This window comes from Anopheles arabiensis, chromosome 2, assembly GCF_016920715.1.
Source record: "Anopheles arabiensis isolate DONGOLA chromosome 2, AaraD3, whole genome shotgun sequence".
NCBI lineage: Eukaryota > Metazoa > Arthropoda > Insecta > Diptera > Culicidae > Anopheles > Anopheles arabiensis.
In genome coordinates, this window is record NC_053517.1 from 45,267,997 (window position 1) to 45,292,659 (window position 24,663).

At 38.6% G+C, this 24,663-nt stretch overlaps 1 protein-coding gene and 3 non-coding genes across 4 annotated transcripts in view; 3 read left to right on the forward strand and 1 right to left on the reverse strand.

Moving 5' to 3' along the window:
* Positions 1 to 24,663, reverse strand: part of LOC120895453 (polypyrimidine tract-binding protein 1) — a 272,802-nt gene that overhangs the window by 240,807 nt on the left and 7,332 nt on the right. The window contains exon 2 of the mRNA XM_040298832.1: positions 9,204 to 9,309. The gene's annotated coding sequence lies outside the window, so the exon portion shown is untranslated. The remainder of the gene's footprint in view (positions 1 to 9,203; positions 9,310 to 24,663) is intronic.
* Positions 214 to 287, forward strand: Trnai-aau. The gene has a single exon. It is a non-coding gene; the product is annotated as a tRNA-Ile (tRNA).
* Trnag-ucc lies at positions 1,427 to 1,498 on the forward strand. Its single transcript has one exon. It is a non-coding gene; the product is annotated as a tRNA-Gly (tRNA).
* Trnaw-cca lies at positions 13,537 to 13,608 on the forward strand. The gene has a single exon. It is a non-coding gene; the product is annotated as a tRNA-Trp (tRNA).

A 24,663-nucleotide genomic window follows, 5' to 3' on the forward strand; every position in this document is an offset into this window, starting at 1 on the left:
TTTTGTCGTTCTTGTGTATATTTTTGGAGCGGCCACGAGAAAAGCTCATTTTTGCTTGACATTTTTGCAGTTTGATAAAATTGAAAAAATGTTCAACATTTTGTCACCACCGTGGCCACGCGCAAATTTGTTACAATTATTTGGGCAAGGGTGTTATTTTTTCTGTTCCATCCTTCAAGATTTTATTGTGCTTTTAGCGACCAGTATAAATATGGCTCCATAGCTCAGCTGGTTAGAGCGTCGTGCTAATAACGCGAAGGTCGTGAGTTCGATCCTCTCTGGAGCCAATGAAACGTTTTTTACTCCAATATTTTAGATCTGTTGATATTTTGCTTTGATCGCTTATCATGCTTTTGTTTCATGCAAGTCATTAACACACCAGTTTGTGATATCGTGATAAACGACTATGCAGATAACTTTGATCAGCACTCCCAGCAATTACTTTAACTTGGCCTGGAAATAACTCATGCAAAGAAAATTACACCTCAATTACATAGTTAGCATGATTGTTAAAAATGTGTGTGTTTTATTTGAAATAGTACTTGTATAAATTTTAATCCTATTTTTTCACTTTTTTATGTATCTTGAATGCGATCTTGAAATAACGGCTCATTATTCCATGGGAAACAAATCATAATAGCCGGGACCACGCCGCAACCCTATGCATCGCATCATTAGCGCATCATGCGGTCATGCGTCCAGCGAGAAATCTATCCAAGAGATACGACACAGCAGCACACGGGAAAACGATCATTAGTAGCAGGTAGCTGCAAAACACCCTCGAAACATAATGAGAACCGCGACACGCGGTATTTGTATTATTAGCGACCGAAATGAAGACCGAACGGCTGAGAAGAGCCATGCTTTCCATTTAGCGTGATTTAATTGCGACAAATATCGTTTTACCGCGTGCCGGAAATGTCCTTTTCGGATGAAAAATGTTGGGCGCAGGGAAAAAATATTAACGATATCAAAGTATTGTCCCTCACCAAAATAATTGCTTCATCGGTTTATGGTCAACGGATTTGTTCTATTGTTTTGAAATCAAAGATAAAAACCAATTAGCAGAAGAAAAAATATATCTTATTCCATTGAGTACAGTTATAAAAACAGTCAATTAATATAAATTTCTTCTTCAGATTATGCTTTCTATTATGCAAGCAAATCAAACCAATTATTAAAAAAAGAGAATGAAAATTTTTAAGGGCTATCAATAAAACGTAGCAGTACTATTAACAAAACTTAAGTTTTGAAAATGTTTGACATGAGCGACATTCAATTCGAAGTGAAATTTCGAGTAAGGAAAAATTATGTAAATAAAAAATAAATAGATAAACAAACAAACAAATGAACAAATTAATAAGTTTCTATGATTATTCAAACGCATCATCGGCACGGACGCGTTTTTGTGCCTCGTTTTCAAGGTGCGTCGGTGGTGTAATGGTCAGCATAGTTGCCTTCCAAGCAGTTGATCCGGGTTCGATTCCCGGCCGACGCATGGATATATTTTGTTTATTGTTTTGTGCCAACCACCCCCTTTTGCCAAGCACCGTAAAACAACACGTCAATAGTAGTTTTCAAATGCTTCTGGATGCTTCTTGTTCTAAGCTTATGCGAAGGAGCAATAACAAAGCTGTGTAAACAATTGCACGTTTCTTTGAACATAGGCAGTGCAGCTGTGTTTATTTTGTGATATTTTTATTGATAATCAATTTCGAAAACAATCCACTGTATTTATTAGCCAAACGCATGATGAGCTGTTTTGTAATCAATTTCGAATTGAATTGAAAGCTCTGTTTGGATTGTGTTACGTTCTTCTTTTGATGATTGCTTCACGATACGAGAAAGCGTTAATAGCAATCAAACGTCATAATGGAACAATCAACCATAGAACATCTTCAAAGTGAATCAGTTTTGGTTGATTGAATTTCAACCCATTACATACCAATCTTAGTTTTAGTAGAAATAATGAATAACACGACCACAGGACGACCACCGTTTGCACTAGCTGCTCGAATAAACAAAAACCACGAAACAAACTCAATGCTGCAATGCTGGGAAATGCTACAAGAACAAAGTAATACACACAAAGTAAACAAAACAGATGGCGTAAGTAGAACTCAAAAAATACTTCCTCCTTTTATCACAAACAACCAACGGAGCAGGAGAAGCCATCGATAGATTTGGTCCGGGGGCCCACATGCTGTTTTTTTTTTGCCCCGTCCGGCCGGTTTGGTTCGTTCTAACTTGTTTCTCGAGCCCTTTATTTTTGCTAACCGAAGTCAGAGGATCGGTGGTTCGGTTGTGTTTGATGTTTGAATTTTGTTCGACGGGAATTTGGTCTGCAAATAAATATTTGCTAAAACGTGGTTGTTACTTTCCCGTGCGCCAAAGTACCTTCTCCACCGGTCGCAGCATCGATTTTGCAAAGCTATGAAAAGAGGAGCATGCTTTTGGGGTGGATTGTTTTTTTTTTCATTTTATTCTCCGATATGTACTACCTAGAATGAAGGATTTTTTAATTCAATTCCACCTGCCCGTTCTCAACGACCTCCAATCTGTGCTGTTACTGGTTTTGAGGAGTAGGAGCTTCTTTTAGCGCTTTTTTTGTTTTGTTTTGTTACTGTTGTTGTTGATGATGATGTTGTGGACGTTTTGTTGAGAACACTTCTTGCAAAAGGTATCACAGGAGCGCAGGAAACAGGGTAGCAGGCAATACAAACACACGGTTTGGGATGGGAATGGAATGAAATATGGACCACCGAATCACCGTGTGCAAAGGTGGCCTCCTAGCGCGGTATCCAGCACAGAAACTGGCACGCGCACAATATAAACCAAAGCCTACCGCTTGTTGGAGCCACCGCTACACAAATTCTAAAAAAAAGTAGAGGAAAACGCTAACGCAGCCGAGCAAATTGTAAACGGTGTGGTTACAATATAATTGAACACAAACATCACAGGATAAAAGACATGAATAACTCATACCAGTTCTGGCAGTACCATCGTCAGATGCCCTAACGAAAAGGTGGCCAAAGGCGGCGGCACCCGTATCCATCCGTTTGATATGGTACAGGCCGACCCGACCGTGATACTAGAACTGGTGGTGCGTTGTGTGCCATATCGCAAATTGTGGTGGGTCTACCTCTACAAATGCACGTTGCGTGGGAAATAACACGGTGAAACAGCGCGAACTCCACTGTTTTAATATACTGTAGAAAATCTTTGAGTCTTTTTTTTTTAATGTAAACATACGTGGTTGTATTGCATCCAAAATTACTTCACCTTCCCTGCTGACGTTTGTTCGTCTGTAGTACCGTCACAGTAATGTAATGAAAGGCAAAAAGGTTGTGCATGTGCTACATAGGATTGTAGAAGAACGCTGCTCATCTATCACGAAATATATTGTTACATTATTAAAATTTTAAATTACAATGAACATAGTAAAAATGCTACTTCAAAATTAATCCAGGGATCTTACTGTGACTAGTATTTCTGATGATTTTTCGAGAGTTTTTGTTTTGTTTCGAGAGTTAAGTGTTCTACATGATTTGATTTATGATTTATGAAATAACAAACGTCACATTATTGCACGAAAAATCTTTTCTTTAGACATAATACGATTGTAGTTAAGCTAATGAGAAACTGTATCCATCATTATATGTAAAACCTTACCAAATAAACTATAGTTTAGTTACATTACATAGTTCGTACATTTTTAATTCAAATAAACATGAATTAAGTATTTATTACTCCCGAATAAAAAAAAATATCGCTCAAGTTTCTCTTTAGTTGATAAGTATTCTTTTTTAGTATATTACTGTGTTTGTTGACACTGTGTGTCAACCACCTGAGTATATTTTGTCAGATTGTCTTGTTTACTATTGTTTCGATATAATTACATCCAGTTTTCAGTACAGCTTTTGAAAAAATAGCAATGCATTTCAATAGTATAAGGGAAGTCTGATATCGATTGCTTCTGATAACGCACGCTGGTCACAACATTACTATTTGAACGAAAACTAGATTGCACTGGAGATAGCTTTGAACTAGCAAAAAGCTTGTCTTCGCGACACAAGGGTTCATGGGCTAATACGCACTACTTTATGGAAATTGATTGTTTTCAATTAAATTTTCCAACAATTGTTGGCTTTATCCATTAATATAATATAAGCGCGTGGCCACGGAGGTGAAAAAATGTTGAATTTTTTTTCAACTTTGTCAAAATTGCTTGTCAACTGCAAAAAAGAGCTTTTCTCGTGGCCGCACCAGAAATATACACAAGAACGACAAAAAGTACTTTTGCATATTTTTATACAATATTTTTGCTTACAATTTACATCTGAATATCATCGAAATTTTGTTTAAGAAGTACTAAATAGGTACATAAATCAATAAGAAACATGCATATTAGCACTATTATCGTAGCAATGGGTCACAACTGCGCCAAATAGCTGTTTGTTTACGCTTTTTCGCGAACGTCAAATTTTGTCACTTTTTGTCAACTTTTCTCAACTTTATTTCCTGGCTGCTCCAGGTTACAAAATTTTGACAAAAGCTCGAAAAAGTGACAAAGCTCACGTTTTGATAAATTTGTCAGCATTTTGTCACTCTCATAGCCTTTCGCCTATATGGTTCTTTAAGGTGCTATGTAGTAAACTGTTAAGGAACTTATGTCAACGGCGAAAACGCATCAAAATAATTGACAATTATTAGAACACATTTTAGTTCGCACTGCACTAACTGGTGTATTTTTTTTAACTGCTCGATGCATTATGCCTCAGTTCATAGTTGAATAACATTTTTTATTAAAACACGTGTAGTTCTACATTCTTACCGACAAACTTATTTGTAGTTTAAAGCTATCATTCTAAATAACAGAACTGTGTATTCTACTTATTAAAAACATATTTTTGGAACTTACCGAAGCGGTAAGCAAAATTACATCAACACGTGTCCGAACCGATGATGTTTTTGTTTAGTGAATATTTAACGTTTCTGTACATGTAGAGTATTAAAACTCTCAGAATGACCATGTTTTAGTTATTTATTGACTGCTGACTATTTTTTACGCGACAAAACTCGAGGATGCATTTTGTCCCAGAGGTGCATATTAACCCCTATCAGCCGTTAAACAGCAGTTCTATGAGTTGGTTTGGGGAGCTAATTATATCAACACATGATAAATTGCCATTGTTATTCATTCAAAGACAGACAGACAACTAAACAAGTAGTACTATTTGCAACACGTTATCAAAAACGATTTGAAGCTTTGCTCTAAAATCCTTTTTGAAAAGGACAGTTCTGATTTCAACAGCATTCAACTCCAGCCCATAAGGCTTCAATAGTTCAGGAATGGCGTAAGGAGAATTTGCTTTATTTATCGGGTCATATGAATGAACAGCAGTATCCCGAGATTTGTAGGCATTCGACTTCAGTATTTGGTGATATATGCTAGGATAGTTCGATTATGTTAAGCATTTGAGTTGAGACTAATTCAAGTATCGTTTGGTGAATATTTGGAAGTAAAAATGCCCAATGAAACTGTGCGTGTGGCTGGGAATAATTTTATAAAGCATTTACGGGCCGTGTTCAAATAAATAGGAAAAGGTTGGAACACAACTAAGTACAATGTAATGTTACTACATAAAGATGTTGTAAACATCCATACAGCGGTTAAAAACAATATGGTTTGGAATTTTCTGACATAAACAAGAAGCATTACTTTTACGTTGCACCCTGTATAATTGATATACAGATTCGTACCAACATCAAAACTACTGCAACTGCAACATTTAACTGGCACTCGGGCAGCAATCGTATAAGACATCAGACTTGACCGATCTTTAGACTTATATGGCGGTGCACTGTCAGATATCTCGAACATACAAGACAAACATCGTTTCGAACCAGTCGAATTTCATACGTTTTTCATGTTCAATAGCTGCTAGCGTGCGGTGTAACACATGCATAAATCAGGTTAAACATTAACCTTAAACCTCTAAAAAGCACAATCGAAATTTTGCAGGTCAGTCAGAAAAACAGGATAGTATTGAATATCTTTAACGTGTTAAAGTTTAACTGGTGTTGATTAATAGGTAATTTATATTTGGAATAAAAATTAAAGTGGTTTTAAATTACATTTCCAGATAAAAAGTACCATTGCTTTACATAAAATGATGTATAATTCCAAAGATGCTACAAAGGGTGATGGTGACATATATGTAATCTGATGACTTGAACATAAACTACACATAAAAATGCTTTCAGAATGCATGACGATTTGCGCCATTAGGACGGTAACAGCTGTCCAAGGCAACGAGCACGGATGATGCACTAATTGCGCATCAAGTCCTATTTAAAATGCAACCGGAAACAACTTCTAGGTACGGTGAATGTGAATGCGTTAAGCAAAACCCAGAAACGATGTGCTCGGCAAAAAAATCACATCGAATCATAATTACTCGTCCGCTGCCTCAAATGTGTTCCTGCGTGTCCTTCGGAAAGCGTATGCATCTGTTAGGAACGACAATCTTGCTTCCATTCTACGTCTTATTTATCCATTTGTGAGCTAAATTGCTCGTTAATGTGTACACCATTTCTACCCATTGGAGGAAAAAATGTAGCTAATTTGATTTCTATTGCGTCAAGCTAATAACGAAGCAAATTTCTGAGAGGTGTGTTGATTGCATGAAATTACATATAGTCATAATTGTATAACGTGTATGTGATATGCATGTAATTAAATAATGTAATTACGCTTTTTACAATTCGTTTATAGTTTCTGCATCAAAGAGTATTAACTAAGAGGTTAATCAGCACTGAGACGATATTGTATGACGTTGCAAACGTTATAAAACATATCAACGACTAACATTTTGAACATACCGTATCCCAACCGACGGCAAGCCGTTCGTACATGTTAACTAAGTGTTAATTGTAACGGACAGGGGAAAATAAATTAACTTCTTACGGCAGTACATCCACTGAAATAGCAACCACCAAAGTACAACCATCGTGTGTGTGTGTGGAGTTTGAGTGCCCGGAGGTAGCATAACATAAGAGTCCAAAGCGATGAAGGGCGATCGGGTTCGATGCTAGTACATTCTCCTGTGACCCTAGGGGGTTTCTAGGCGTGTCATTTTTTTCTTTCTTTTTTTCCATTTTCCGCATCACAAGGCAATTTGAAGAGTAACGTAAAAAATGAAAGAAAATACATGCAACATCTAATGGGAAAGGAGGGCTCTTTTTGTTACAAAAATGTGCAAATGACATGCAAACCGGCGGCTATCATTTTTCTTCTCCAATCGGGCTTGCAGACTTTCTCGGGACAGTCGCATGAACTGAAGAGGTTAAACCTCCCCTCGCCTACATGTAGCGGGGAAAAGTAAAGGCATTTTCGCCAGTGTCCTCGATCCTAGGCAAAATTGAGCCTTTCTAACCTACATGGTGTAAAGCAGTGCTCCCCAACCTTTTTAGGATCTCGGACCACTTGGCTTTGAAAATAGACAGACATTTTTTAGACATAGTTCAAAATTCTTGATCAAACATATGTTTTTATCTTATTTTAGACATGCCTGTTGAAAATTTAATCTTAATGGTGGAGACAAAAATGCACGATATGTATAATAAAAAGTTTTTCTCTTTCAAAAATAAATTCTTTCGCGGGCCACATCTGTTAACGCCACGGACCACAGGTTGGAGACCACTGGTGTAATGCATCCTTCCAAGGAGAGTTGGTCCTTGGTCCGGTACGAACTTCAAATAGCTTACTTTATGTTTCAAAGTCCACGTTCAGGGTGAGAAGGTTCTATACTGGTGTTCGGAAGATGTGTGTGTGTGAAGGTATAAAGAACATGAGCAGAAAACATGACAGCCAAAACCGAGCAAAGGCTTCCTACTATACTCCCGGCAACATTTGCTTTCAGGAAAATTAAAAATTAGACATCATGATATAAGGCCTCAAAGATAAAGGCATTACCTTCAAAACAGTCTTCCAGTTGGACAGAGGTGCCATGCTACTGGCGTATTGTTTTGCAATTCTGTTTTTATCCCTTGAATGTATTTTAGAAAAATGGCTACGTGTAAATACAGATAATGTTTAGTTTCGCCTATGTATTAGTATTGTAAGACCAACTCCTGCTACAATTTTGTTAAGAATTAGTTCAATTATCCGAATAACTAATCAACTGTTTCTCACTCAAACTGTTGGAAATCATCAGGAGAAGAGTTTGTAAAAGGATATAGAGGGTAAACTAATAAATGCATTTTCATCAAGTGCGCCACCCACACCGCGTCAGGTATCGATTGATAGAATCGAATGAGCTCGAGCTATGGTGAAGCTATTGATGGCACACAAACAACACTCAATTTTGAAGAGAGAAAGTTTTGGCAAGAAAACACTTGACTTTATGCGTGATAGTGTGGTGGTAATATGATGCAGAACCACTTTGACTTTCTCACAGTAGCTCAAACTCCATAGATTTAGAACGAGAGCTTGTGCTATTTGATCCGAAATCCATAATATGCGAGATCAACGGTTTCGGTGCAAACAAACAAAAAAAGCCACGTGACGATAATGTAATGAGTCAATGACACTTCTTCACACCCGGTATGATGTATGATGTAGGTGATGTATTTGCGTTGATGAAAAGCAATTTTCTTGAGAGGTGTGTTGTACCTTATCGGACAAAAAGTTTCGGTCTGTGAAGATCGAAGTAAATCCGTAGGTATGAAATTGGAAGGAAAAGCTCCTCACCGCACTTTTCGTACGCAAAGTTTTGTAACGGTGGAATTTTTCCTAACCTTAGTTAAATGGAGACGCAGCGAGAGAATGATGGAGAAAAAGGGGGCATTAGCTAGCCAGTCAACGTGTCTTGCCAGTCACTTACTCCAAACTATCCCGTACGTAATGCTGCACAGAGCCGCCTTGTATGAACAGAAGGAGATACAAACTTTTTCGACGATTTTTGTGTGTATATATGTATATTTGTGATGGTTTTGTGTGTTTGTTTATGTGGGTGTGTGTGTTGGAAAACAAAGCAAAACATAAAGATTTATAAAGAGCAAAGGGAAAGCTGTAGGCAGCAAAAGGCAGTACGATAGGCGTGCGGTAAGACACAGAAGCAATGATAAAGCAAAGCACATTTACCACATCATAGGAAGGGAGATGAACTGAGCTGGTGGTTTTTGGACCATAGACTTACCTCGCTACAAGATAAAACTTTTCTGTCAGAGCGTAGGCTGTTATTTTTTCTTCTATGTTTTTAATTCGTCTCTCTCAACACGGCGTTAGTACGTTTGGTGTTATCCCTGAAATTGAAAAGAAAAACAAGAACGAAAATGATTATTACAAGAAAGGGATAAGCAACACTTTGGTACATTTTTTTACTAAGCTTCAGGGCGTGTTGAACGTAATGGTGTGTATGTTTTGTTTGGTTTAATTTATGAAATGGAAGTGTCACAGTTGGCTCACAAAGAATTGAGGTTTGGAAATGATAGATAAAAGTTATTAGGCTTTTTGGTTGTCGGAAAAGTGTTGTGATCAACGAATTAGAAATGAGAAGGAAAAAGGAAGGTACTTGAATACTTTCCGCAAGTACGCGTGTATATTGTAACGAATAGTAAAACAGAGAGCGCTCTACGATACAATTTCTAAGCTACATGTTCGGTACGTCATCGGACGAATCACGGTTGCACTCTTGTAAATTTTCACAAATGTATCTTCTGGTCTGATGCAGAAATGCAGAGGCTCTTCGGTTAGGTATGGCTTGCAAATTGTGAATCATATTGCGGTATTTTGCATTTGGAAAGACATCAGAACATCAAACTCCACCGCATTCTGCAGAACAATACCACACGTACTATTTATGTTACTTGCATATATACAATACATTGCTGAGTTGTAAATCAAATTTTAAAGCAATCCTAAAAACAAGCCTGTTGGGACAGTTTGATAGGAAAGTGTTCAACGACCTGTCATTAAAAAGAGGTATCTGAAGATAGCCAGCAAACCCGAACTGATTGGAACCAATTTGATCAGAAAAGGGATAAAAAGGAGCGGTAGGGCAAGATTCGGAGCTCTTAAACCAACTAGCGGGAAAAACTAAATAAAAATTTGGCGCGTTTCTATAATAAATGCATGGCAAAGAATTTCACCCGTTTTTGGTTGTTTTCGTTTTCTAACTAAGGCCTTATTGCTAAGCCTGTCTAATCGGATGCATAAGAGCATATACATGTTTTGTTACAACATTTTGCTAATATCGTTATGTAAATTAGATACTTTGAAACAACTACACCTAACAAACATTTTCCAATTATATGTGCATACATTTGCTAATTGAATCTTTTATTCCCGATCGGAATATCATTTTAACAGACAATATTTTTCAGTTTTAATTTAATGTAAAACAAAATTTAATGCAGGTATTACTCCACTTTTAAACTCCCCCGTTCGTTCACAGTCAACACCTACGGTGCGTCCAATATAGGTAAGGATAAAATTTTCATTTTTTAGTATTTGAAACAAACTGCGGCTATGCGGAAACATCGCCACAAATAAGCTAACCACCTCCGACCGACGTAAGAGCGCACCGTAACCTCTATTAAAAATGCTTCATTGGTTTTTCGCTAGTTCCCGAGGCTCAATTCGTTTGTTTCCAATTTTGCTTTACCCGCCGCGCTTCCTGTGTTTGTGGCACGGCTTTACTAGTCAGCTAGAAAGGTAAGGCTTAGCAAAATGCTGGTGATTCGCGCTACAAGGTTGCTAATTTGCTCAAGCTCTCCAACTACACCGCTAGCATGTTTGCCAGAGAACTGATTGCGCCCGCCAACCCAGGGGGGAAGTCATGGAGTCGTCGAGCTTTTACCGTACATCCTTATCACGGGTAGCCAGGTTTCGGAAGTTAACCTCAAACAACCCATCCGGACCTCTTTTGTATCATGAACGCTGAAATGATGCTGTGCACGGTCTGTTTTTTGTTGTTGTTTGAGATGGGATGGGTGGGAGAAATGAGGAAGGTTGTGGGGTTAATCGAGCGAATGAGAAGACGGGAATAGCACACAAATGTACTGTAAGAAAAAGGATTGCGTTAGTAAAAGTGCCTTGCACAACCTCGAGCGAATGCTGTACAACATCTTTATCCTGTCCGGGTTGGTGCTCAAGAGCGCACCACTGCAAAGCAATCGGAGAAGGGACTCGACCGGTTGGAAGAATAGAGTTCACTAAAAACACGGAAAAATGGACATGCTGAGCTTGTACCGAAAGTTGTGCGGATGCGTACCGGCTGAATAAGTGGTCGGGTGCAGTTTGACCAACAAAACCACCCACCGGTGCTTTTGTCTGTTGCTGCTACACCGACCTGGCCGAGTTTGTAGAACCGTGTCAGTAGCAGCCAACCGAACTTCGCGTGTGCTTGGAGGTGAAGGGTGGAGAGAGAAAAAAAAGCTCCAACGCCAAGTAGTTTGCAAAACAGGATAATGAATATTTTCACAGCACTCCAACGGATGGGGCTCGTATCTAGTGAGGCACTCCAAATCAAGCGAATTAATTTTTTAATTTCGCTCGTCAGGCGCTACAGTTGCTGTATTCATTGGATGCGTTGTGCTGGTCGTTGGGTGGTTGAGCGTGAAAATGTCAGTAAAAAGAAGCATCGTTCCTGCCTGTATGCGACAAATAGTTGGTAAAACCGGAACACGATGCCACAAGCTCGCTCAGCACAAGCTATATACGACATTATCCGCAATGGAATGCGGCCTTTGCGTGAGTTTGACTGCGTGAGTGATGGATCGTCTCACCGATACGACCATCGATTTTAACGGTTGTGCAAAGCTTGCTGATAGTTCTACCCCTTTTCTGCCGGAAAGATAGCAGCAACATGAAAAAAAAACATCTACGCAACACAAGGATGTATTGCTCACCGCATGTTTACCCACTGGCGGACGCTCTCTACATGTGGCAGAGGAGAAGATGAATAAATGAGGGTACTAATTATTATTAATTAATTACATCGCCACGACCGATGGCCACGTTGGCCAGTATCGCAGCTGCGGGGGAAAAAAAGCACCACGTATGCTGACAGAAGCATGCAAACATATTTTCGGTCTGTTCTTTCTCTACTCTACAGCGGCCTTACAGGCACTCATGCCCGGCGGGGTAGATTGAACTGTCGACAACAGTTTACTAAAACAACGTGTGTATGTGGCCGGTTGTGTGGAAGCTATGGTTTGATGTTTTTGAAATAATGTTTACTGTTAAAGAACAACACGCAGCAGCAGAAAATAAAAACAACATGATTTCTACATTTGCATCCATGGCGGAATGGGCAAAAACACCATTGCACACAAAAGAAGCACAAACACTTTATGTTATTAACACACATTTGGAGTGGCGGAAAAATAGAATGGTTCTCTAAATTCAGGCAGATAAAAAAGTATTTAAGAGTTCCTTAAAATCTGGTGTGAAAAAAATTGCTGAAGATTGGTCTTATAAAATAAACGAAGACATATCAAATTCTGCATCTTTACTCACTAACGCAAGAACACACTGGCAATATAATATTGTATTCGTATAGAAATTGTTTAAATTCATAGAAATAAACACTTCAGTGAAATGAACAAAGAACTCACAGCACAAATAACATTACGAAAAAATAGTATAACAATGGCCCACAATTCTGAACAGTCAGTTTAAGATAAAACAATGGCCCACAATTCAAAAGTTTTCAAAAGTTAAATAAAAAAGTGATAATATGAAATAATTCATTTAAATAGTAAAGGAATTAAACATATTTTTTGGTTTGGATTTAGTTGGTTAAATAATAACCAATTTCATTTAACGTATAGAAAAAATGTACATTTTTTTCATTCACTAAATTAATGCGAGAATATCTTCTTCCTTCATCTATCTTCACTGGGTATCGTAAAATAAAATATAATTTTGGCAGACACGACTTGCTAATATTTTAGTACGTTTAATACGTTAGTGTGTTTTCAATTTAATTACGAGTCTATAATTCTATTTTCATTTTTTTTTATTGGGGATGGGGGCAGGTGTGCCTCGATATTATATTGCAACTTAAAAATGTTGTAATTTAATTCAATGTAATTTAATAAATCTATGTAATGTATTTTAGCGTGTATAACGCCCCTGCCTTGATTATATTTTTCAATATTTTATAAATAAAGATTTACTTTTATTTTTACAAAATTCTAAAACAAGTATATCCATGTTACCTATTTGATTCACATTAAATTTGCTTTTTATCATGCTTCTCGTACAAGCTAATGGAAAGTCTTCGTATTTTTCGTATTTTCTGAACTTCCTATGTTATGAAATGTAATGTCTCCGTGATAACCGAAAAGTCACTACCCGTTTATGAAGACCTCCTTAATTTGATTTTCGTCATTTTCGACCTAAAAGAGGGTCGCTATACACAGTATTATACTGTATTATACGCTTAGATACAGTATTTGTTTTATTAAAGGTAAAAATAAACCCTGCGGTGTTGTGAATGCAGCCGAACCCCGTCCATTCATGTGGACTCCGTGGCGCAACGGTAGCGCGTCTGACTCCAGATCAGAAGGTTGCGTGTTCAAATCACGTCGGGGTCAATGCGTTGTTAGCTTTTTTTTAACGTTTTGCTTTTTTAAGCATTCATTTAGCTTCATTTTATAGCAAATTAAACATTATGTTTGCAATGTGACTTATGCACCGATGACTGATGCGCTGAAAGTTAATTTCAAATGATCCGTTGCTCGCTGCCTTAACATAAGTATTGTTGTTTTGAACAGAGGAACCATAAGTGAAAGCGCATGGCAAAGTCTTAATTTTTGTACTGTGGTAGTCAATTTGTAATATGAACACGGCATGAGCCATGGAATAGAACAGCGCACGTTAAATCAATCTCGTGAAAGTTATTAAATAAAACCAGTTATCCAAACGTACCATAATAAACACAATTTAGGGGTTTTGCGCGATCATATGCTATGTATGGTATCTATGTGAAATTCAATTGAACATCATTTTTTTCCTTCCATATGCTTTACTTAACTCTAGTGCGGACTACACGACCGTTTATAATATTTAAAAGATTGTAATGTTTTTAGTGAATGAACAGAAACACATGGAAAGTATATACAATTCCATTTTATCTTATTTTTGGTGACGTAAGCATTATGTAAGAAGTATGTTTCAAAATTCACGTGCTTTAAGCAGGTAGATTTGATTGACGACTTGTGTCGTATATAACAGGTTTTAAGAAGGAGTCAGTTCAGAATGTGAACAGCGTTTTAACCCCTTTGCAAGATGTCTTTCGAACACTGAAGTCTATTGTATTTGCATCACAATTTATTTACCGTTCTTCCACATGATTTTCAACACATCACAAAGAATTGTCAAACTCACTCAGTCCAGCTTGTGCCGGGCGAAAGAACGGAAATTTTATTTTAAACACTTGTATTTTATATTTTACATAATTTATAAAAAGTTCGTTATAATTTGTGGTCCATGTTCATTATTCCAGTACGTCATTCGAAGAGTGAAGAAAAATCAAACGTTCGACCTAGTTACAGATTGTTCAATAACAGATCAACCTTTTTGCAGATAGCACCACACAGGAAGAAGAATGATGGATGGATGATAATGTTAATTATGTTACATCAGGCAGCCTATGTTATGCATACACCGCATAGTGTTTTACTGAGTTGAACCGTACCGTCAAACGCTTACTCACCCAGCCACTTGTTTAACGATTTCTAACTGCTTCTCCGAAATGCAACGTTAGAGTAGTACCGTCGCCACGTACTCGTGTGTACCATGCCATAACGATGATTAGTTAAAAGTCAAACAATTTGCTTTTGGTTTTTTCGGGAGAGTAGGTATATGAGAAACTGTTCACTCAAACTGCCTGCCCGGCCACGGCTGTTACGAAAGTTAGCGAAAGCTGACGAGTTGGATTGTATTTTACGGGCACCATTTGCTGACTGTGCGTTACCATTTGAGTGCTGTTCGAACATCGGCACTCCGCAATACTTAACGAAACACGCAGGAGTAAAGGAATTTAAATGCGAATCTATGCGCTAACAGTGCCGAAAGCTGGAATGGTACTAGTGCTCGCACTCCGCTTACGGCAGGTGAATTTAATGGCAAAGGAAATACCGAGCAGTGATTGCCCACAGCTTTCCTGTCGGTGCAGGTCGATGGTGTGTGGTTGATGAAGAAAGGGTCTTAGTGATGAATTTGCGAGAATTGTTTGATGCTGCCTGGCGCTGCTGATTTGCGCCCACAAATGTGTGTGATGGCGCGTACAGGCCTGCCTACTGTAAGCGCTGCCATATTATTGCAAATTCTTAGCGGTGAGAATGCGGGAAGCACACTGCATTGCAGTTTAATTGTTTCGATTCGGCGGTGTCAGTAATTACGGTGGTATATGTAATGGCATTTGGTAAAGACGTTGCATTGCCGTATTGAAATTATCAATGCGATACAAAAGCGTTTCACTCTAGTTGGCTAAACGGTGGATACTTTCTGAAACATTAGAATGTTTTGAATACACACCCTGATTAATAAGTTTGCTCAATTTTTACAATACATTTGTTTATTTTTCTATATTTATATTTCTATATTTCTTTTGTAAGTCAAGTGTATGAGTCGAGTATTGATTTTATCCAATATTTTTGCTCAATAAAAATGGTATAAGAAGCTGGAAGTTTATCAAATAAAGATGTACCATTGCAGTACACATTATTGTGGTCCCATTACAGCACCAATTCAATATCCGAATGAAACAATTTGCAACGTCAACAACCATCTGTTTTAGCACAGCCATTGTCATCATGCCAATCGTGTCCCATTCACTAATGTTCACTGCCTATGCTGTACCGCATCGTGTTTCCGGTGCACCGATAGGACAAATTGCACAGTTTCACCCGAGGCATCGCCAAGGCTGCGAAGTAACGGCTTCATTTCAATAATTAATCGCATTCGCTTTCCCGTGCAACTAAAGCCAACAGCAGAGGACAACAAATGCCCAGTTCCAAGCCGCACTGCACTTAGCAGAGCCTAAGTCCAGTGGCACCACTCAGACTCCCATCAGGCTTTTCTTGTGGACATTACGCTTCCACAAACCATGCTCACTTTGGGCTGGTTTAACGAGGGCAAACTCATCCTAGCCTTCCGCGGTTGCTATCACTACCCTGTGAGATAGGACAAATAAGAGAAACTAAACGGCCTCTTCTCACTCGGTGGAATAAATCGCCCGGTTTGAAGATAAATTCACAAACAAACGTCAAACAATTAACCACGCTGCGATCCAACTTGTCTACGATTGTTCCATCAAATAGCGAACATCATGCAATGCTAGCCTTTCGCCCCGGGAGCTGTATGTAAGCATCGAATCCCAACCTCTGCTACCAGGTCAACTGCATAATGAACTTCCTTTGTGGGTAGAGCGTAGTTCTTTACACCGGAAGTCACCTTCTGCGGCCTGAATATGCATGGTGTCTTCCAGCATTGGCCGCGGGACGGACAAAGCCTAGATATGTGACGAGAAACAATGGTGCACACAAAGGTCCGCTGCTTAACTTGCAGGCGTACCAGATTGTGATGTTAATTTTTGACGTCCAGCAAAGGAAACAGCTTTGCGCTTTGCCCACCTTTGAAATGGTGGAATTCGACAGTGCTATCGGGACGATCAGATATAACGAGATGCTCATTTTATGTTTGAGAGTGTTTGATTAGAGCATTCCCGGTGGAAACTCCACACTCTCGAAAGTCACCACCAAAGGCGTTCCCCCACCGGTAACCGGGGCTATGACGTGTAGCGATTCAATCATCATTCCATAACGGACAGACGGATACCCAGAAAGCCCCGCAAGTAATAAACTCAACTGCGGAATTAGGTTTTTTTTGCTCTCGGTACCATACGGACGTTTGTCACCAAAACGTTGCTTCCTAGTCACGCTTGTGTCCCAGTGCTTGAACCGGTTTGCATCGGAAAACTACATTCATACCGTTGGATTATCCGTAATGCTCTTTACATTCCGTTGAAATCCCATGAATAACATGCAAGTGCATTTTCATAACTCGCTGCTCGAATGCTGGCTTAGCGAAAGCATCGGGAAACGTCTGCTTCCAACGGGGAATGGGGACCACACGTCTGTAGCACTGGACAATTGGGAAGGTATGCCATCGGTTCACTGGAAAGTTGCTGATAAAATTAAACACAGCCACCTACGGACACGAAACCACATCCACCTGGCTTTTGGAGAAAATCCTGCTCCCCAAAGGTATGATTCGACGCACTCGGACACTTGGGGTTTACTGCCCCGTGTATTTCTGTGTGTGTATATGCACAACACGGTATAGAATGTTGTGCAAATCGTTTAAATATTTATGATGTGCATGTATGATTTTTCTCCCGCCTTACAAACATACGGTTGTGCCAATCGGATCGATGTCCCAAGCTTTGTTTGTGGTGTGCACGGTTTTGGAGGAAAGCTATTGTAGCAAATAAATGCACTTGTGTTCCAGGAAGTGTGGGAAATGTGCGCAAATACGATGTGTAATGTGAAATATGGCAATGATACAAAGCGCATGTTCAATTAATTCAAACAAGCTTTGAGCTTTTTTTGTTGAAAACTTGAAAAAGGGACCCTGTTACAGGTTTATTGCCATGTTATATTTTCATCGATTGATCGAAACAAGCATTGTGTAGATACATTTTCTTATACGGTATAACGGTAAAACATACGGTATTTTTTTTTTCAATTGAGTTCATTTTAACTTTAGTGGAGCTTCCTTTTTTAAATTATGCTTTCGTCGTATTGAAAGCATCTTTAATGCACCTAACCATATTAAAAACAACTAGTTTCAATTTTAAATGAGCTTTTCTTTGCATTTAAGAAACATGATAAGGTTACGTGAACAGATGATAGCTACCAAATGTCTTTGACGCAAATGGAGGTGCCTGGTAGTTGATGACTAATGACCAGATATAAATCAACAACAATCTGTTTGTTTCTCTTGGTTGTGTTATATTGTGTTTTGAATTCTATTGCATTGTATATTTATCAGAAAATGTCGGCACAAGGCTATAAATTATTATTAAATCTAGTTTAGTGGTTTTGAGGTAGAGTTGAAGGAAACAGGGAACATATCCTAAAACTGAAACTATCAATATGATTTTTTGTGTTTAATTAACTTTTATGTTAGGTTTGATGAGCACAAATGATGTGCTCAGATGCCTGAAGCTATGTTATACGATAATTCAATGCATCTTCCTGATTAGTAATATATAAATCCTGATTAGGATTGAAATAATTAGCTAAGATTAAACATTAATGAAGATTATTATTTGAAAATGATTATCCCTATTAAAGAGATCCTTTTTCGATTGTCTTTAATAAATATTTCCTAAAATATTTCTTTGATTTTATTTATTTTGAGTTGTTTGGGACTTTGACACCTACAGTACGCGATCAATTACTTATGGAAATTTTTCAAATTGATTTTTTAAGACTTGTGTCTAACGCATGCGGTCTCGTAGTACAGTCGTCAACTCGTACGATTTAACAAGCATGCCCGTCATGGGTTCAATCCCCAAATAGATCGCGCCGCCATACGTGGGACTGACTATCCTGCTATGGGGGGGAATCAATTAGTCACTGAAAGCCAAGTCCACAAATGGGTACAGGCAGGCCTTGACCGAAAACGGTTGTTGAGCCAAAGAAGAAGAAGAAGAAGAAGTTTAACGCATACCTTTCCTTCAGTTCTGTGGGTGTTTGTCAGTTATCGATTTCCTAAAAAGTCAAATTACATAAATAAGGAAGTTTCGCTACTAACAAATAATGGAGGAAACAATCTGCCACATTTTATTTACAATTTTGAATCTGATCAGACATTAATAAAGCTTCTCTACTACATCGAGCGCTTTAATTCTCTGTAAACTATACCGTTCGCTAAAGTGCTCCAGCCACCGACGTACCATCGCAAATACAAGAGCGCAGAATGAGAGGTTAAGCTTACACACCACATCACCACTCAAGATTAAATCAAGACAGGGACGCCATGCGTTTCTAGTTTAGCATTTTGATTACGTTCGGACTCGATGTTCAGATTCATGCTCGAATACTCAACACAATAGCGCTGGTGAACCCGCGTGAACGGCTGACGTGTTCTGCCAAAGCCACGGTCAACTAAACGGAGGGGTGGGATGCATGCGCCCATTCGGTGGCAAAACCTGAACCGCAAATTACCAGCAATTATGCAGCGGGGGATAATTTGCAATCCGGTTCAACATGCAACAGGTACGGTTTGTGATACAATCATCCACAAAACAATAGTCGCTGCGAATGGTGGTAGTAAGCGAACTCGGAACACTATTGTTCGCCTAGCCACTTAACCATCGTGCAATACCAGGTCTGTCTGGCGCTATACTTAGGACTACAGTTTGTGGGTTTGCATTCAGGCTTATAGCAAACGTTTGAAAGGGTATGGTATGCACGTTTAATTTTGGACCCAATTCGAACATTGAAATGAACGGCGGTTGCATAAAAATTATGTACGTACACGTTATGAAAATATACTGAAAAGTTTCTCAGACGGTTGAGGCATTGAAATAAAATTGTTATAAAAATGCTAAAAACACTATATCATATTTTGTTAAATTCAAATATAGGACACGCTGGTGACCATAGTCTCTTTGCTTTCAGCCCACTATCGTTCGCCGAGCGCTCGATGGTGCTGGACGTTTTCAATCTCAAACCAACCTGTAAGCAATAAATATAAATCTGAATAAACCAACCAACTAGATCAACGGAGGGTGCGTTTAGCTTCGGGGCACCAATTGACCTAAATGGATATTTGCTGAACGTCCATCGGATGTTAGAAGTGGAACTGTGCACGGACCGACCTGTACGCAAAGTCGTAAGTGATCACGCTAAATAAACTAGCAAAACACTAGCTAGAACAACTGCAAAAGCGTCGGGTGCATTTATCTGCATGCTACTCAACCGTGATTATCCTTCACAGTTTATCCCAACCATTGCGAGCCCGCACTTCCGCCAACCCCACTACGTTATCCTCATGGAGGTTGGAGGAAATCGTACATCCCGACACACGATCCTACGTGTGCGTCCTATTCGAAGGATTTTCCCCGCAGCAACACACAAACAAAAAAAGAACTGTAACAGCCATTGTGCTTGGAAGCAACAAATGGTGTCCGGTGATAGAGTGGTAGCAATAAAACGGGAAATACATGCCCACCCTCATAATGTACAAAACGCATTGAAAAGGCACAGCACGCAGCAAAATCCAGAACGGCTTTCTACCCAGCACGCAGCGCTAACTGGTGGCGACGGTAATCCAATTAAACGACAAATAATTATTCCGTAAATTGTGATTTAAGTCTCCCCGGTGGTCTCCCCCCATCCCCACTTTCTCGCCTCGGTGGATCAATCGGAAGCAAGGATGGGGTAAAAAAACCCAACCAACCAGCGCCGGAAGACAAATCCGTTCGACCGGAATCGATAAAAACTCATTAAAAGCTATTTTGCTTCTGACCACTTTCGAAGCAAATGGAGGGAGGACTGTTGGAAGGTTTGTTGGGGTGAGATAGGATATATACAAGAGCGATATGGGGAAAGATGCTGCAAGTAAAGAGAAGGGATTAGCAGATAAAAATGGACGAATTGTAAAATGAAATGAACAAAAACAAAAAAACTACATGATGTGGCCTTCTGCGTCCTATTAGTGCCCGCGTCTTGTGGCGGCTTTCAACTTCCCGCACATGCCATGCGCCGCCGTGGTAAAGGGGCAAATACGCACCAAGTAATAGCAATTAAATGAGCAACCGTTGTGACAATTCACTTTGCCGTCACAATTTACGACACGATGGTTTGACAGTTTAACAACGCACAACAGCAACAGCGAGTTAGGGTGACGTTTTAGTGGGGTATGATTATCGATGCGTACTGGGTGGTAGAGGTAGAACGGAGGGAAGGTTTGCTAATTTTAACGAAAAGCCATCGAACCGTAATGCAGGTGTATCGGTGGGGTATAGGTTGGAACAAGATTAATTGTTCACACCGAAAGCATGCCGTAATTGATCCGATTCGGGGTGGTTCGGATGGTAGGTAAGATTTGTGTGACAAGCCGACACCGTCGCGCAGTGTGTACTGGGAGATTTATGATTAAGAATAGCAGGAAAAAGTGGAATTAAATTTGAACACTTTGGGGAACGAGTGACATTTGATGAGATAGAGTGGTGAGCAAGTTGAATGGAATGCTTTGAATATTTAATGTGCATAAATTGTATTAAGTTAGTGATCAGCAAAATACGGTTCACGAGCCGCATTAGGACCTCTGATGGTTCTAGGAGAAAATAGGCGGCATCGGCTTGGCTTGGTGAGTTAAGACGTTAGATCTTATATTATCATAATATAAGTCTCATCAAGTCAAATCTTATCGTGAAAATGTGCCGAAGTTTTATAAATTTTGCCTCTTTATTTCACAAAATTAGCTGTCCAATGTGCAGCCTAATATTTTTAATAAAAAAGTGTTTGATAAACACTTACTACAACTTTAAGATGATAGGTATATGATAGTAACCCATTTGCCATAATAAAGTAAAATTAGAAGATTGATTTGTTAATTATTGTTGTTTTTCAATTGATAAAGTATGTATCTTTGAATTGTACTGTAATATCATTACAGTTATTTATTTTTTAATGATATTCGATGGACATAATGTGTAGCTGATCTTTCACTATCTTGATTTTAATTTAGTTTTTCATCGGCATCTTATATCCTACTAATGTTGCCCAATTTACCTTCAACGTTTAAGAGAATAATACTTTATTCTTGAATATTGAGGTGCTAGTATTGTGGTGATAAAACTCGCTAAACACATTGAACTTTATGCACATTGCGGTCACTGGGGCAGCATAAACACTGGTACTGTGTGGAATACTGAATGTATATCCAAATCTGGGTGTCCGTCCAGAACAAGATCCGTTAAGGAGAACAGGTCAATGCAAAGCCCGTTCATTTGTTGCCATTTTCTGCTCGCTTTGACAGTTTAATGAAAAAGTGATTACAAACAAATAGCTAAAAGTTAACGTGGAAAAGTGGATGAATATATTATTAGGAAGATTATGTTGGATAAATTGCTTCCGGTCAATACCTTTTGGAGAATAAAGGAGAAGTAATTGCAGTCTACTATGTATTCAGATAACCTCATTGTTTGCCATTCCATGGCTACGAATCACTACCGTTTTCAACGGTCCTGCTGGAAGAACGAAAAGTTTAACAGGCATAAAACAACACAGTACATTTTTCAACTGGGTAAAAGAAGTCCTATTTACTTTCAATTAAACACTGGGAGTAAAATGAAACATCCAATCGTCACACACTGGTACAATATGCATACCATCCTTTGCTTATAATGTTATTATCGAACAAAGAATTTTTGCAATCAGGAGCAACAAATGAGTTCAAAATAGCAAAAAAGACTCCCATTCGCTCCATAGCAACGACCATAAACAATGTTTAATTTAACTGTCAAAATTTTCCCATGGCTTTCTGTCAATTTGTTCTAAACGCATCGATCTGCAAAAAAATCAAACGAATAAGGAACGTCAATTTCGCTAGCTAGGAGATTAGCAATATAAGTATCGTAGGCTACTATAATTAGTTAGAATACTGTAATTAGTTCAATTATTTTTTATTGTTCATATGAAAAATAACTGGAATGTTATAACTAAATAGTTGCATACACATTTCTTTCTTCTGTTAACATCATTTAACACCAGCTGAAGCACAAACAATCACGCAATGAATATAATGTGTTTTGTATTGTTCTATTTGAAATGAGTTACAATATTTTGGAGCATTATATTGCTTTTTTGCCTTTTTTATATATTTTTTGCATTTGTTTTCAGGCTTAAACAATCTAGGTAGTTTACCGTGTGGTTTTGTGTGAAGTGTTAACATGATATCAGCTGTTAAACTCCATATAAAAAAAACTGGCTATAATAATAAAGGGCTCTAATATTATTTTCAAAGACATTTTGTTATAGATTCATGGAAAGTTCAATCGATTTTTGGGCTGCAGTAAATGACGTCATCTGTGACTGGCACAACAACTTTTGTGAGTTCGATTGAATTCTATTGTACTTAAATTTCGTCAAAATTTAATTTAATCTCAGATTGAAAAGACTTTGCTAATCTCGTACCGTACCGTTCCAAAATCTCGATGTTCAATGTTCATCCTCAAACCATAGCGTTTTTTTAAATAAACCTCAACACGATGTTGTGTGTGTGAGTCTTGAAGTTTTTGCTAAAAATAAAAGTGTAAACCATCGAATTCACTCACCGAACAGTGAAAACAATCTAATATTTCACTTGGCTTAAAACTTTGCAATGCGCTGCAACATAGACACTCTATGCCATGTGAATGAAGCAAGCTCTCGCCAGCTCTAAACTAACCCATACCCTCTAACCATTAACGCCACAAGCACTGCTAAGGGTTTGGACGGACGGAAAAGTTGTTGCTTCGTGGGTCCGCATTTTGGGTGTAATGTTTTTCTTAGTCTAGAGTCAACATTTTCCTTTCACCCGAACCAAAAAGCATCAGATGGCTTAATGTTTCGGGGCCAAAATCCGCAAAAAGGTAACTTTCGGTAAGATTATTCTAACAGCAGGCGAGTGAGGTTTTGCGATAGTAGCAGGAATGGTTCTTGGAGTAATTATTTAAACATGATTTTTATAAAGTTGTTTCGTAAATCTTTGTTCAGTTAAATGCGATCAATTTTGGCAGATACACAAAACACATTTATTATTGTAAAGAGAATCCTTTCTGTTTCGGCTAAATTAAAACTGAGGTGGATGATTACACCTCAATTCTTCAACAAAATGTGTCACAAGTGAAGAACTTACCTATGTCGCTTGCAGCTCTTCACTCGCACAACCATCAACAAATCTGCTTGGGCCGGAAGAAAGAAAAGGCATACAGCTTCAAAGCCAAAGATTGTCAGGGATTTTGTCGGGTAATGGTGTCTGTAAACCACAAAACCACTGTTGAAAGGATGGCAGCCAAACTGAAGGTTAAAGGATTAGCAACATCAAACGAAAGCTGCAAAACCACTGGCACCGGCTAAAAGTGTCCAAAGAAATGGATAGTTGGAAAATATATGAAACGATGATGCATTCGTTTTTGGAAATGATAAGAGCAACAGTGTGACTGTATGCGTGACTGCATTGTCACAAAGAAACAAAGAAAGAATGCGCTCCCCGAAAGGTAGTGTGGACATGTAATGCAATGTAGCAAAACAGCGTATCTGGATGCTTTGTAACAACCTTTCCTATTCGTTGTACGCATGTAGAGCAATGCCATATGAGTATCCGAAAATGGTCAAAAGCTACAGCAAAGCTTCCATCGGTGCTGATGAAAAGGTTAAGAGCTTGCTTCCACCACTAAAACCTAACCCCCGTTTCATTCCGAGAAGCATTCTTATGGGCCTTTCCGGGCTTTTGTGAACCTGTGCTGGGTGGGTTTCACAGAAACAGACCAATTTCTTACACCGAATCCACAGTTCGTAATCGTTATTGGAATGAGAAATGAAATTGTTAATAATTTATCGCCAGCATGGTCCTAGGATGGGTTGGCC